The 16,341-nt window shown below is 33.2% G+C and overlaps 1 non-coding gene across 1 annotated transcript; it reads right to left on the bottom strand.

Annotated features, from left to right (window-relative positions):
• Positions 1–14,484: 14,484 nt before the first annotated feature.
• Positions 14,485–14,556, bottom strand: TRNAR-UCU (transfer RNA arginine (anticodon UCU)). Its single transcript has one exon. It is a non-coding gene; the product is annotated as a tRNA-Arg (tRNA).
• Between the last annotated feature and the right edge of the window lie 1,785 nt (positions 14,557–16,341).

Below are 16,341 nucleotides of genomic sequence, written 5' to 3'. Positions count from 1 at the left end.
CGACTATCAAGAGCCGAGTTTTCTCCTAGGCATTCATACAAGAACAGTATTAATATAATACATTGTCACACACTGATTAGTACTGAAGTCATATCCTTATATATATATATACTAGAGTTATATAAGGCAACTACAAGAAAGCATGCAAGAACTTATGCAAGACAGATCCTTTTACTCAAGGCCGATCTTGATCACCGTCAATATTTTATATTTTATTTTGGTTCTGGTATGTCTTTATTAATAGCCCCCCCCTCTCAGACTTATGAGTTCTAATTGTTAAACTCTGAATTTGTTTCTAAATCTATCAAAGTGATGCAAAATTTTGCAAAACCACAATTTGGTAAGTGCATCGAATCGTATTAAGTAATATTACGATAAGTGAGTTATCATTTTCACGAGAATTAAAAGACTAAGCAACAATGATTAATTGACTATTCTAATTAGACAAATAAAAAAACAAAGGAATAAATGAAGAATTAAAACAAACGTGTAAACAGAGGCAATAAATAGCAAACAGTGAATGTGAAAACAATAATGGTGAGAATGTTAAGGTTTCAGAAATGTTCATTATTTAGAAAAACAATCATTGTGTTCATTTATTTGAGGCATGCAAAGATAAATCACGACAATTCAATTTATTGGCAATTCAATTTCTCTTTAACTTAATTAATTATTAATTCCTTAGTCAGTTATTTAAGAAAAGAGATGAAGCATAAATTTGATTTAGTTTCAAATAAGATTCAAGAATAGTCCTTAGGTTGAATTTTATGTCACTTATCCAAACTAGTCCTAAACAATTGAAACTTACACGAAAGAATGATTTCCAAAAGTTTTTAATCTGAATTTTATGTCATTTATTCAAACTAGAGCAATTGAAAATCACAAAGTATCACATACTCTTTGAAATACTATTTCCTAGTTAAATAAAAAAGTCGTGAGAAAGAGTTTTCAAGCTAATTCCAATATTACTTTTTCCAAAAGAATATTTAGAATATTTTCTAACAATTCTAAATCTTTAGGGATGAAGAACGAAAGCTCAAACATGAAATAGATTAAAACATAAACTTCAAATAAAGTAAAAAACTTAGATGAATAATCCATAAAAGATGAATAAAGCTCCTAACCTCAACAAAGGAGAATAGTTGCTCATGATGCAAAGGAAAACAAAACTCTGGACTCAAAATGGCTGGAAGAAGAGAGAAGTCACGTAAATGTTTCTCCTCTTTAAATACTAACCCTAAACCTAATTATTTTAGAATTCAAACCAAATAAAATTAAAGTAAAATCAAATCTAAACTAATTAATATTCTTTCAATAGTTTTTCATTCCAAGTCAAGTTATTGATAATTCTTTATAATTGTCAATCAATGCTTCAAATCATGGGTCTTGTATTCAAACTTTAATCATCAACTCAAGTGTTTTAAAGGATTGAAGATTAAGAGGGATTTAATAAGAAATCACAATCCATGGGAGTGGCCCAATTTGGCGCGTGAGGCGCCACATTCCCTGCGTGAAGCGCAAGCCCAAAAGAGGAGGGATTAGAAGCCTCTGTTTGGTTACATGAGGCGCAAGGCCAGCTACGTGAGGTGCATCAAAGGAGGCGTGAAGCGCATGAAGGAAAGGCAACCCCTGGAGGCGAGGTTGGGCCTGCATGAGGGGCACCCAAGGCCATGTGAGGCACAGTATAAGCTGCATGAGGTGCACCAAGTGGTGCGTGAGGCGCAGGAGTTAAGGGTGACCCGTGGAAGTGGACTTGAATGCTCCTTCTATCCTTGTCTTTCTTGTTGATATTGCTTGCTCTTCTTCTAAAATCTCCTTTCTCTTTAGTGCTATAGTTGTTTGCTCCTTTTGATCTTTGTTCTTGCTCATTTTCAACACTTTTCTACACATACCAAAGCTCAAAGCAACTTCAAGGAATATTGGTTAAAAGCACTAAAATCTTAATTAAGAATAAAGAAATGACTGATCTTTGTTGAAAGAATTACTAAAGAAAACAGCTAAAGATGTCCATGTATCACAACACCAAACTTAAGATCTTACTTTCCTCCAAGCAAGAAAAGAACTATGCACAAAGAAGTCCTCTAAGTTGGAGTGGGTTGAAGAATTGCTTGATATTTTAGTGAGTGAAGTGATTAAATGACAGTGGGGTGAACTCCAAATTGTGTGATCATGCATGGATTCTAGTGCTTATTAGGCTTACAATTGAAAGTCTTAGAACGTAGGAATTCCATCCGGATGATATTATGGAGATATTTTTATATATTTTTACCTTGAAGATAGCTTCCCCTTTTCTTTCATTGGGTGCTTTGCACCTTGAGCTTAGCTGTGACTCTAAATATTTTGTCTCAAGATTTTCTCGACACAGAACCACCACAAGAACTTAATTGGGGAACTCTTTGAGTCCTTGCTTCTTTTTATTCTTTCCATTCAGTGGTGCTCAGAGCCTTTAGCTTCTCTTTTATGAAGGTTATTTGCACTTGGCTTTAACTCTAGATGTTCTATCTCAAGATTTCCTTGACACAGAAACACCACAAGCACTTAACTAGAAAAATAACTCTTTGAGCTTTGTTTCGTTTCAACCTTCCTAGCCATTGGTGCTTAGAGTCTTGGGCCTTATTTTTTGTTTTTCTTTCTTTTTTCTTTTCTTGCTGCTTCTTGGTTTTATAGATTTTTGAGAACCTTCATAATACTTCTCTAAACATCATTCCATGTCTTAGAGCTTCCCATGCAAGTTTTCACAAATATGTAACCTCATGACACAATCATACTATCAGAGCCTCCACTTCTTTTAATCTTTACTTGCCCCAAATTTTAAAATTTTTTTTCAACTTTTTCCATTCAAAAACTCTTTGTTGCATGCTTAAAGATATTGGGTGCAAACAATTTCAAAAGTAAGGCGTGGCATGAAATATAAATGAATCATGATTATCAAACAGATGCAAGATATAAGAAATAAAATCTCAAAGATAGAGTTACCTCCCTCTTCATTATCTTCTAGGCTATATAGAGCATAGCCTCCAACACCAAACTTAAAATGGTTGCTTGTCCTCAAGTAACAAAGAAAAATAGTGCTGATGGAAACATAAATAATCATGATTATCTAGGGAAGGCAAAAAAGTGATGCAAAAGCTTATTCAAATAAAACAAACGAAATAAAAAAATAAAATAAAATTAAAGACAAAATAAAAGGGTACCGAAAGTTGGGTTACCTCCCAACAAGCACTCTTTTAACGTCACTAGCTTGACGGTTGATTCTTGCTAAGGTAGAGGTTGATCATAATGCTTCAACTCCTCCCTTCTTACTGTGAATCTTCTCCTTGTTTCTTTATTTATTAGCTCAATATGCTCAAGAGAAAGAATTGTGTTCACTGTATATGGCTTTAATGGATGGTAAGCTAACATCACTTCCTCCCCAGGTGAGAAGTCTTCTGTAGGAATCTTCTTATTTCTCCATCACCTGAGCACCTTCTTGAGAACTTTTGTTTCTTTCTTTGGTGATGCACTGGTGCAGTATTTATAACCCACAAACTAATTGACAAGTGCGTCGGGTCGTACCAAGTAGTACCTCAAGTGAATGAGGGTCGATCCAATGAGGATTGATGGACTAAGCAACAATGATTGAGTGATTTACTTAGTTAGGCAAGCAAAAAAGAGTGTTTGGGTCTCAATTACATTTAAATAGTAAATTCAAAAAATTTATAAAGCAAGTAGTAAACTAGTGTGAACAATATATGAGTAAAATAGTTAAGGTTTCAGAGATGTTTATTTTTCGGATTAAATTTTCTTACCAACTACTTTAATCATGCAAGATTCAATTCATGGCAAACTATATGTGACTAAACCCTAATTCCTTAGACCTTTTTAGTCTCCTCTAACCTTCATCAACCTCTAATTCCTTGGTCACTAGATTCCAATTAGAGGGTTAAGTTCAAAACTAGTTTATGTGCCATAAAAACCCTAATTATCCAAATATAAGAGGATTATATGTCACGTATCCTGTTAAGTCTAGATAATTAGTTATTTAGGAGAATTTTTTTTCAAGATGTTTTTCAGGTAAATTACTTTTCCAAGGTTTACAAGAACTCAATTAGAATAAGGGTCATACTTCCGTTCCACCCAAATTCATAAGATGGAGAACAAAAACAAATTCTTGAAATTCAAATCAATACATGAATTAAAATAGAAAAGTAATAATATCAATCCATACAATAGGCAGAGCTCCTAACCTTAATAGTGGAGGTTTAGTTGCTCATGGTTCAGAGAGAAAATAAAGATTCTCAAAAACTGCAAAGTGCTGAATCAGGTAAGAGAGAAGAGAAGAGCCTAAAGGGCTGATTCTTTTCCCTTTTAAATCTAATCCTAATTAATGTAAACTATATTCTCTCAAACTAATTAATATCTTTTCCTATTTGTAATTAAAATAAAAGTTTTAATCAAAATATAAAATAATCTTCGAGCTAATACTTGATGGATGTGGGGACCACTTCATATGTCAAAAATAGCGCCTAACTTGGAAAAATTCCAAGTTAGGCGTGGCTGCTTGATTATGTGCATTGAGTGATATTCACATTAGCGCCTAACTTCAAATTCTTGAAGTTAGACTTGGCCTAGGCAGCATGGTTTGGAGCGCAGTTTCTTCTTCCGGCGCTTAACTTGGAAAAAGCTAAGTTAGGCGCCAAGATGACCGTACAGGTTGGAGAAGAAGAAAATACTATTATATATCATCGGAAAGCTCTAAAAGTTAGCTTTCCAATGCCACTAGAATCACGTCAGTTGGCACTCGATATCTTAAGTTATGTTTGTTGGAGTGCAAGAAGGTTAAGGTTGACAGCATCATCCACTTTCTTCCTCTTCTTCTATAAAACTCTGTTAAATCCATCCGAATGCTACCTGAAATAAACAGAATTGTACACAACTCAAAGTAGCATTCATAGTGACTAAAAAGTATTTAAATCTTGATTAAACTTAACAATTTAAATGCAAATTCACTAGAAAAAGATAGGAAAGATGCTCACACATCATGCGCTCCCAACACCAAACTTAGGTTTGATGTTAGGGGATTTTTGGAGCTTTGGATCACTTGATTCAACCTTCATACGATTCTCCTTCTCACTTGAATGATGCATGGTTTTAAAAATATGAAAAACTAAGTTCTCATCATATACCCTCAATATTAATTCACCCTTTTTCACATCTATCAAGGCTCTTCCAGTAGCTAAAAATGATCTCCCTAGAATAATAGAGGCATTCTCATCCTTCTCCATGTCAAGGATCACAAAATCTGTGGAGAGGAAAAATTTTTTCACTTTGAACAAGAGATTTTCAACTACTCCATGTGCATATTTCATTGATTTGTCTGCCATTTGTAGAGTTATCCTTGTTGGGTTCACCTCTTAAATTTGTAGCTTTTTTATCATAGATAAGGGCATTAAATTGATGTTTGCTCCCAAGTCACATGAGGCCTTTTCAAAGGTTATGCTTCCAATGGTGTATGGAATTTGGAAGCTCCCTGGATCTTGTATCTTTTTTGGCAAATTTTTTTGAATTATAGCACTGCATTCTTTGGTCACTACCATTGTTTCATCTCCTTTCAAAGTTCTTTTCTTAGATAGCAACTCTTTTCATGAATTTAGCATAAAGAGAAATTTGTTCCAAAACTTCTATGAATGGAATGTTGATGTAGAGCTTTTTGAACACCTCCAAAAAATTGGAGAATTGTCCATCAAGGTACTGTTGCTTGAACCTTTGAGAAAAAAAAAATTCTTGGTTGATAAGGAGCCATTGTTTTCCTTTTCTTTGCAGCTTCAATTGTCGGTGCATGAACATGGCTTTCATTCTCTTGCTTCTCTTCTTCCATGTATACTTCATGGTTTGTGGTTTCTTTACCCACGGCCTTCCCACTTCTCAGCATGATGGCTTTGCATTCTTCTATTAGATTAAAAATTGTATCAATTGAAAAAGTGTTGTGTGTCCTCTTTGTGAGTTGCTTGAAAATTTGTCCTATTTTTACTTCCAAATTTTGAATGGATGTACCTTGATTTTGAAGGTTGGCTCTTATCTCATCCATGAAACTTTGAGTTTGTTGCATGAATGTGGAGGTGGACTGGGCTATTGTGGTAGTGACTTGAGATAGTTTTTCAATGGTGGTTTCAAAGGAAGAAAATTTAGTTTCTAAGGAAGAGAATTTGGTTTCTAGAGAAGAAATTTTTTGGTGAATTTGTGGTTGCATAGATTGAGATTGTTTTTTAGGAGGTGCAGTGAATCTCTTTGGCTCTTGATTGCCCCAACTAAAATTGGGGTGGTTCCTTCATCTGGGATTATAAGGTTTTGAGAAGGAGTCATTATGTGGTGGCTTTAAGAAGTTCTCCATGTAATTTACTTGCTCCGCGGATGCTTGCCTTTCCTTGAACAACCCACATTCTTCATCCTCGTGAGCTCCTCTACACAAGTTACAGAGAACAACTTGTGCTTCCACTGCAGAGACTTACATATGTCCCAATTGCTTTGTAAGTGAGGATATTTGTTGAGACATAGCCTTTTTTGTGCCAAAATAGTATCCAGAGTATCTAACTCTATCACACCTCTCTTCATTGTTCTTTCAGAGGAGTATAAATATTGATTATTAGCCACAATCTTAATCAATTCTAAGGCTTCTTCAGTGTTCTTCATATGCATGGAACCTCCAGCTGAGGAATCTAATAAAGTTCTAGAAGTATAAGTGATTCCATCATAAAAAATTTGGAGTTGTACTCAGTCAGCAAACATATCCGGATGACACTTTCTCAGCATTTCTTTATACTTCTCTCAGTCTTCATAAAGGGATTCTCCATCTTTTTGTATGAAGGTCTGGATATCATGTCGCAGCTTTAACAACCTCTGTGGTGGAAAAAATTTGGTTAAGAACTTATTGACCAAATCATCCCATGTTGCTATGCTTTCCTTTGGTTGAGTTTTGAGCCACTACTTCGCTCGGTCCCTTACATAGAATGAAAATAACATCAAGCGATAAATTTCAGCAGAGACGCCATTGGATTTGACTGTGTCACATATTTATAGGAAGCTAGATATGTGCAGATTAGGATCTTCTTGAGGACTCCCACAAAATTGGCAATTTTGTTATACCAAGGTGATGAATTAAAACTTCAACTCAAAGTTGTTTGCCTCCACAACAAGTGCTACAATGCTGCTTCCACAATTTCCAATAGTGGGTTTAGTGAAAGACCTAAGAGTCCTTCTAGCATTGGTATTGTTGTTGTTTGCCGTGCTTTTTAGCTCAAGCTCCTCAATTTCTTCTAGTTCCCTCTGATTTCTTAATTTCTTTCTTAGTTTCTTGAGGATTCTCTCTATTTCAGGATCAAACTGAAGAGGTTCTTTGTCTTTGTTACCTTGCATGAAAACACACAGATAACAAAAAAAATTAGAATTCCCAATATCACAGTGAAGGAAATTCCAGTGAGAAGCAAAAGGAAAAAAAGTCTAATTTAGAAAATCAATTAATGTGGTAGTTGTTAATCTCAATTAATCTCCGGCAACGGCTCCAAAAACTTGATGCGAAGTTTTGCAAAACCATAACTCGGCAAGTGCACCGAATCGTATCAAGTAATATCTGATGCCAAGGCATCTTAGACTAGTTTCACTAGCCTTTTTCTTTGTTTTTAATAGGTTTTATGCACTTTCTTAAGTTATAAGTAAGCAATTTAGGTAGAAATTCATACGTACCTAGATTCATCCAACCATGGTTAATTTGATGCAATTTCATGAGAATTATGCTATAATTACTTGTATGCTAAGAATGATGAGAATTCTCATGACTTTAGCAAGGCTTTGATGCATATATTGGTTGATGACAGGTGAAGGAAGGCATGGAAGGAAGTTGGAAAAGGAGCAGGGAAGAGATAAAGAAGAAGCAACGTTGGTGGCCAACTTGGACCACCAACGTTGCCTCAAACGTTGGAAAGGAGGCAGAAGAAGTCTCTGCATGATTTACTGGTGCTCACATTTGAGAGAATGTTGGCAATCCAACGTTACCCCCAATGTTGTGATAAAATGTTCAATTCTGGATCTAAATAATTTTTGAGTGACGCGTACGCGTGAAAGAGCAAAATTTCTATATCCACGCGCAAGCGTGAGTCACGCGCACGCATGGAGTGGCAAAATTGACCATCCACGCGTACGCGTGGGTCACGCGTACGCGTCACCAAACGAACGTTGGAGGTCCAACCTTGCCTCAAACGTTGCCTCCAACGTCCGCGATGAGGAGCCCAGAATTTGAAGTTGAGAAACTTGAATCGACGCGTACGCGTGGATGGGGAAAATGGCAATTCACGCGTAAGCGTGGTGTACGCGTACACGTGGTGCACGCGTACGCGTGGATAGGCCAACGTTGGAGGAAACGTTGCCAGTCCAACATTGAGGCCAACGCTCTTTTGCATGGTTTAAAACTGAAAAATGATATTTTTGCATCCACACGTACGCGTGCAGTACGCGCACGTGTGGATGAGCATTTTTACCCCATGGGCGCAAACGCGCAAGGCACGCGTACGCGTGGGTAAGCAGAACGTTGGCCCTCCAACATTGAGTCAAACGCCAATGACAGCAAATTTATCTGGTTTTATTGAAAGGCGTTTGAGTCAACGTTAGCCATCAAACGTTGACTCCAACTTGAGCACCAGAACTCTGCAATTCAAACATATCTCTTCTCAACAACAAGAGAAACCAATTGGAGCTATTCCAACCCAATTTCATTAAGGCCAAAAGCCCAATTCAGAGATTGAAGATCAATGGAAGAAAGCGTATAAATAGCTTAGAATTTAAGTTAGAGAGACTTTTCTTTCTTTTGGGGGATTTTCAATTTTTACTTTCTGTTCATTTTACTTTTTTGTTCATTTTTGAATTCAGCAATGTATTCTTCAATTCCAATTTCCATTTTGAGAGCCATGAACAACTAAACCCCTTTCATTGGGTTAGGGAGCTCTATTGTAATTCAATGGATCAATAGTAGTTTTCATCTTCTTCTTCTTTCTTTTCTCTTGATTTTTGTTAGAAAGCTTTCGTTCTTAATTCAATTGGATAGTTGTCTTGAGAGAGAAGCTATCCATAATCGGAATTCTTTGGATCCTTGAGAGAGGAATGACGAATTCATGCTAGAATTGCTTTCTCACATTGGATTAGATTGGGGGTTGGATGGATATAGTGACATGTAATCCTACCAATACTTTGATCTATGAATTTGTGTGGTATAGTCAGTGACCGAACTTCAACTCTTCCCATGAGCAATTAAATCAAGACATTGGGCAATTGTTCATGCTTAGAGAGATTGGTGAGCCAAGACATTAGGATCCAATCATCTAAGATTGCCAAACAATGTCAATGAATGCATTGATTGAGGAAGAGATAAAAATGATTTGATCCGGAGAGTTCAATATCTCCTAAAACCCAATGAATCCCCGTCTCTGATTGACGAACTGAATTCTTGCTAGTAAAGAAATTCACAAAATAAATCCTCGTTGCAAGTATAGCTTCTAAATCGGCAAGGAATCCCTTTCGTACAAACGTTTGGTTGTCACAAGTAACAAACCCAATAAAATTTATAAACCGAAGTATTTAAACATCGGGTCGTCTTCTCAAGGAATTGCAGGGAAGTATGATTTATTATTGGTTATGGAAAACAGTATTTTTGGGTTTTTGAAAAAGGTTTGAATGAGAAAAATAGATTGTAGGAATTAATAAATCAATAGCTAATAAAACTCTGCGGCCCCTGGTTGTCTTCTTCTTCTCTGCCCCTGGTCGTCCTCTTCTTCGCTTGATCTCTTTTCTGACCTCTGTTCTCAAGCTCAAGCTAAGGTAAATAATTAATGTCTTGATTAGGGGGTTTTGATTATTGGAACTTCTGATTAGGGATTTTGATTTTTTTTATTATTATTTTGATTATTGTTCTGACTTACCAGTGATGGTAGTTTGGCTCGTTCTAATACTGGAAAAAATTAATTAGTGATGAAATTTTTGTGTTCTGATTCTTGTTCTGATTATTGCTGAACTTTTTTCTATTTTATTTTTTCTTAAGGTTTTTTATTGTTGCTTAAGCTCTGATGTGTTGCTGATTATTGCTTAAGGCCCGGTTTTCACCCGGTATAACTGTGGCCCAAAAGTGTTTAGGTTTTATCGGGTCTAAGGTCGGGTTAAAGTCTAAAAAATAGGGCTCGTATATATTTAGGGCCGGGTCTATGTTAGGATAAACTCATTTTTATCCGACTCATGTATAGACCTAATAAAAAGTATGAAACTCAAACTGAAGTAGAGTCAGAAGGATATGTGGTGCCAATATGAGAAATATTCAAACTTGAACCATTGGTAACAAGTAATTGATCAGTGCCACCATAATAAGAAGAGGAATACAAATTAGATGGATCATTGATTAAATGATAGAACGCACCAGAGTCTAGGTACCAAGAAGCTTCAAAAATTGTTAATAGTGTGGCCAAGTATGAAATTGGTTGATGAAAAGATCTAGAAGGTGGTGGAGGTTGTGAATTTGATGTAAAAGAGGACTATAAATTCTGAGTAAGGAGGGAAGGTTGATTAGGAGATGAAGGTCCATAAAAGTTAGGATCAAATCTATGGTAGCATAATATGGTCAAGCTGGCCATAGAGTTAGCAGAAAGGTCTTAACCCTAATCGCCAAGAACTTCACCCCCTTCTCGTGAATCGTCCTCCTCTACCTCTTCTTCCACCATAATTTTCTCTTCCAAAGTTATTATGACCTAAAGATGAAGACTGAGCTATATTTACTTGGTCAATATTGGTAGAATTTTGTTAAAATTTTTCTAGTATATCATCATAAGAAATCAAGAGAGCTTCAACTTCTCGAATGTTGTACATATCAGATTTGGTTCTAACCATAATAATGAATGGAGAGTATTTTTCAGTAAGCCCATTACATAATGCCTCTATATGATCATCTGTAGAAATAGAAGAGCCAACGAGCAGGAGAGAATTTACAATCTTCTTGACTTAGGCAACATATTCTGATGCAGAAAGATTTAGCTCTAGATTTTAAAAGTAATTTTGTAGTGTACCATGCAGTTCTTGAAATTTCATTTATTGAAGCTAGGAACCATGAGCTATGATTATAGTCTTAAAGATTTCAACCTGTATAGGATTTTGATACTATGCCAGCAGCTTGATCAGCCTGTGATGCAAATTGAAGAGGTTGTTTTGCAGGTTAAAGGTGTTCTTGACTGGCCCAAAATTGCAAAAAAAAAACTTGTTGCCATGTGACAAAATTATTTTCAATGAGTTTTTTAGGAATAGATATAGAAGATGCTTGGAAGTTGTAGTAGAATTAGGAAAAATGAGAGCCATGAATTCAGACACCAAGGATCTTATGCTATGGATACCATATGAATTTTCTTGAAGAACAAGATATTGAAGATACAATGCAAAGAGTAGACTAGAAAGTTTAGAGGTAAAAAAAGTAGAAGATATAAAACTTTATTTGTAATAGTGTAACAGATTCTCACACACACTAGTTAATACTGAAGTCATGTCCTCATATATATACTAGAGTTATATGAAGCAATTACAAAAAAGCATGCAAAAACTGATACAACACAGATTTTTTTACTCAAAGCCTATCTTAACTATTGTCAATATTAATTATATTAGATATTCTATATTTATATTAATAAATAAAGGATAAGTGGTTCTTGTTCAATTCAAATCATTCAAAATCTTTTTTTTTATCTTTTATTTTTAGTTTTTAGAAATATAGAAATTCTATTTAGAGTTATATTTATAATATATAAATATAAAATACATAATGCAAATTATTTGCGTCCAATAGGATTTGAACCTATACCAAAGGTTTAGAAGACTTCTGTCCTATCCATTAGACAATGGACGCTTTTCTTTTTTTCTTCTAACTTTTCACTAAATTCAATTTAGTGAAAAGTTAGAAGAAAAAATGGAATAATATCTACAAATACTAATATATAATATATAGATATATATACTATATATATAAATATATATAATATAATTCGAGTAATTATATTGGAATTGAGTCGTATAGCTTCTCACCTATTATGGCTGGGACCTTTTATGGCGGATATTGGTGCACAAACCCCTTTCTTCTATATTTTTAGAGAAAGAGAATTAATATATGATCTATTCGAAGCTGCGACAGGTATGAGAATGATGCATAATTTTTTCCGTATCGGGGGAGTCGCGGCCGATCTACCTCATGGTTGGATAGATAAATGTTTGGATTTCTGCGATTATTTTTTTACAGGGGTTGTTGAATATCAAAAACTTATTACGCGAAATCCCATTTTTTTAGAATGGGTTGAGGGAATAGGCATTGTTAGTGGAAAGGAAGTACTATCTTTTTTATTTTGTGATTTTATTCTATAAATTTAATTATATTAAATTGATAAATTTTGAAAGTTGAATTCAATTTCTATTTTGAGATTTGTTTTTAAGTTTTACAATATACCATAACAATATACCCTCCCTATATATAAACATAAGATGATATAAATATTAAGTATAGAAGATTTTTCCAATAGAAAAAAAAGTTTGACCCCTCCCTCCCTATAATGTCTTAGTTTTCTTTATTTAAGTTGAAAGAAATTTTCCTCTGGAAAAGACTTTTTTAATCACAAAATAAAGTTCATTTTTAAAAAATATTAAAAAAAATTGAAATGGACTTTTTTGAAACATTGAAAAAAGTTATCTATTGAGTCATTTATAGAATAAGAAATCTTCTTCTTATTAAGAATTCAACGGGACCCCCTCGAATTCATCAACAAGAAAATTACATTGTGATTTAATTTTATTTAGATTCGATCTCGATGAAAACAATACATCAATGAGGAGTTAGTTCAAAAAGTTAAATACATTCTATATGTATGGCTAAAAGAAGGGCTCAAAAGTCCTCTTTATTGAAAAAAAAATTGTAAGAAAAAGACCTTTCCCTGTCGCTTAGCTTTCGACTTTTCGAAAATATATTAGCTGATGAATTAGTTGTTGTTGTTCTTGTTTCTTTAGTACCCTTAGTAGTTCCTATACCTGTCATGTTCCTTGGATTATTTACAAGCGGTATTCAAGCCCTTATTTTTGCTACTTTAGCTGCGGCTTATATAGGTGAATCCATGGAAGGCTATCATTAACTTAACAAATTTAGGAAATAGTCTTTTTTTTTAGTTTCTAGTTTAGTTTGACTCGCCACAATATATGTGCGGCTAAAGATAATATACTTAGGTAACAAAAATACATAAAAGAGAAACAAATAAGTTTTGAATTCTGATTCTATTAATTGAATATTCATAAATACGGGGTTAAATTAAATGCAATCAAAGTATAAATAAATATATGATTTGGTAAAAAAATAGAAAAGATTACTTGAGAGCTATAAAAAAAATAGGAAAAACATCTTTTAAATATATGAATAATAAATCATCCAAACAGTAGCAAAAACTCCATCTCAATAAGCTTGGTCTCTTGAGCCCGCTTCAAGACAAGATTACTAATTATCCAATCCTGGGGTAATAAGACTCGTCTGTTTCTAATTTTTTTTCACTTAATTCTTTTACATAGAAAATGAGACTCAATATTTTGACTGCAATTTCAAATCATCATACCATAGAAATAACATATATAACCATATACCCATATATAATATATATAAGATAAATATAATATAATATATATTATATATATATTATAGGCTGGTAATCTACTATCTAATCTAATATAGTACTAGATACATGTCTCTTCCTTTTATAGCAGTCCTATTTATTCGGTACAGGCATGTCGTAGTCAATTTTTCAATTTCTATTGAATTTATTTTTCAAGGAAAACTTCTTTCAATTATGGAAGCACGAGAATCTTATTTCAAATTCTGGTATATACGTATCATATGCGGAATACGGATAAGATACCCGATAGATATTATCTCTGTAATTATTAGTGAAACAAAAATACTTGTACAAACCATCAAAGTAATTCCACCCCCAACGGTAAAAAGATGAAAATCTTGGTGATATTCCGAACCATTCATGAACATCACAGCAAAGAGGATTAAAACGTTTATAGCTCCCACGTAAATAAGTAGTTGTGCGGAAGCTACAAAATGGGAGTTTGATAAAATATAAAATAAAGATATACAAACAAGAACTAGTCCCAATGAAAAAGCAGAAAAAATGGGGTTGGTAAAAAATACTACTCCTAAACTTCCTAATTAAAATTGAGATTATTATTCTGATTCTTTCATGTTTAATATCTTTTCTTTGAATAAATAATAAATTAATTATATTAGATATTCTATATTTATATTAATAAATAAAGGATAAGTGGTTCTTGTTCAATTCAAATCATTCAAAATCTTTTTCTTTTATCTTTTATTTTTAGTTTTTAGAAATATAGAAATTCTATTTAGAGTTATATTTATAATATATAAATATAAAATATATAATGCAAATTATTTGCGTCCAATAGGATTTGAACCTATACCAAAGGTTTAGAAGACCTCTGTCCTATCCATTAGACAATGGACGCTTTTCTTTTTTTCCTTCTAACTTTTCACTAAATTCAATTTAGTGAAAAGTTAGAAGAAAAAATGGAATAATATCTACAAATACTAATATATAATATATAGATATATATACTATATATATAAATATATATAAACTAACGATGCGGGTTCGATTCCCGCTACCCGCTTTTATCTTATTTCTATATTAGATTAGAATCTTTCTTTTTTTTTTAGATTAGAATAAAATGTGGAATAAAATAAATACATTTTTTTAGTAAATTTTTTATCATTTCTGTATTTTGTTTTTAGTTATTTTATTCAATTTTATCAATTAATACAATATTCAATTTTCCAATTTGAATATAAGATTTTTGAATATAATATTCATTATATTATATATATTTATATATATAGTATATATATCTATATATTATATATTAGTATTTGTAGATATTATTCCATTTTTTCTTCTAACTTTTCACTAAATTGAATTTAGTGAAAAGTTAAAAGAAAAAAAGAAAAGCGTCAATTGTCTAATGGATAGGACAGAGGTCTTCTAATTGATGGTTCTACTATATCCTTACAATTAATCTCTATATCTAAGTCATTTAACCAACCAAGTCCAACCAAGTAGCTTTGACCTAATATTCTTCCACGCGCCACTAACTAACCTTTCAATCAACGAGCGAAATTTATAATTCCCTTTTTCTTTTAGATTTGTTTCCTTTTTTATTTTTTCTCAGCGTTTTCTTCATCTCTACCTTGTGTTCAATCTTTGTGTTCTCTGTTTCTTTATTCTCCATGTTCACTTCATTCTACGCGTTCTCTTCATTCAAGTTTAACGCTCTTTTAACTGATTTTAAAGATTTCGATCAAAGTTTTTGAAATTAAACTGTGAAATCATGTTTGAAGAGCTATTTCATGTGGAAGATAATGAAATGATTCAAATTCAGATTTTCAATTGAACCAGAGTAAAGTGGATTATTGTTTTGAATCGAATCAAGTGGCTGAGGTGTGATTTTATCAATCAGTACCTGAATAATGTAGTTTATCACTGTTGATGGTTTGAATTGTTGAATGTAATTTAGGAGTTCTGAATTTGAATTATTATTGTATTGTGATAAATTTGTTCGGTTTTAGTTTTGGTGTATTTAAATAAAAACCTTGTGTACTTTGGAATTCTTTCGGTGAATTTTAGTTTCAGACTTTAAATTAAAAACCAGGGCAAATTGTATTATTTTTTTATCAAATAAATTGGTGAGGTATGGTTTGAATCTAGTTGATGTGGTTTGTCACTAGTTTATGATTTTATTATTTTGATGAATTTGTTTCAGTCCAAGTTTTGGTATATTTTAGTTTGCAATATGGTTTATTTTAAAACTATTTCGGTGTATTATACAGTTTCTGTGGCATGTTGATGAGCAGCTTGTTCCAAAGGTTGGCATAACTTTCAAGACGCTTAAGAAAGATGAAAAATTCTACAAAGATTATTCTAAACTTGTTGATTTTTCTACAAAGATTCAAAACACAAAAAAGAAGGAAAATGAAATAAGAACCAATTGATTACATGTACCAGAGAGGAAAAATAGAAATCGAACATCTCTCCAACTGAGAAGACAAATCCTTCTGCTGGATTAAATTGTCCTGCAAGAATATATATATATTGAAGGATGTTGGAGTTTGGATCATCTCGAAGATTGTGTTGCATCATTCACATCCGTGCTGTCGAAATCAAGCAGAGATGCTTAAACAACACAGGGAACTAAGTATGTCTATATGACGTACAATTGAGAATAACGAGAAATCCA

Source organism: Arachis hypogaea, chromosome 12, assembly GCF_003086295.3.
Source record: "Arachis hypogaea cultivar Tifrunner chromosome 12, arahy.Tifrunner.gnm2.J5K5, whole genome shotgun sequence".
Classification (NCBI taxonomy): domain Eukaryota; kingdom Viridiplantae; phylum Streptophyta; class Magnoliopsida; order Fabales; family Fabaceae; genus Arachis; species Arachis hypogaea.
The sequence above is the reverse complement of the archived record's forward strand: the minus strand, read 5'-3'. Positions and strand labels throughout refer to the sequence as shown.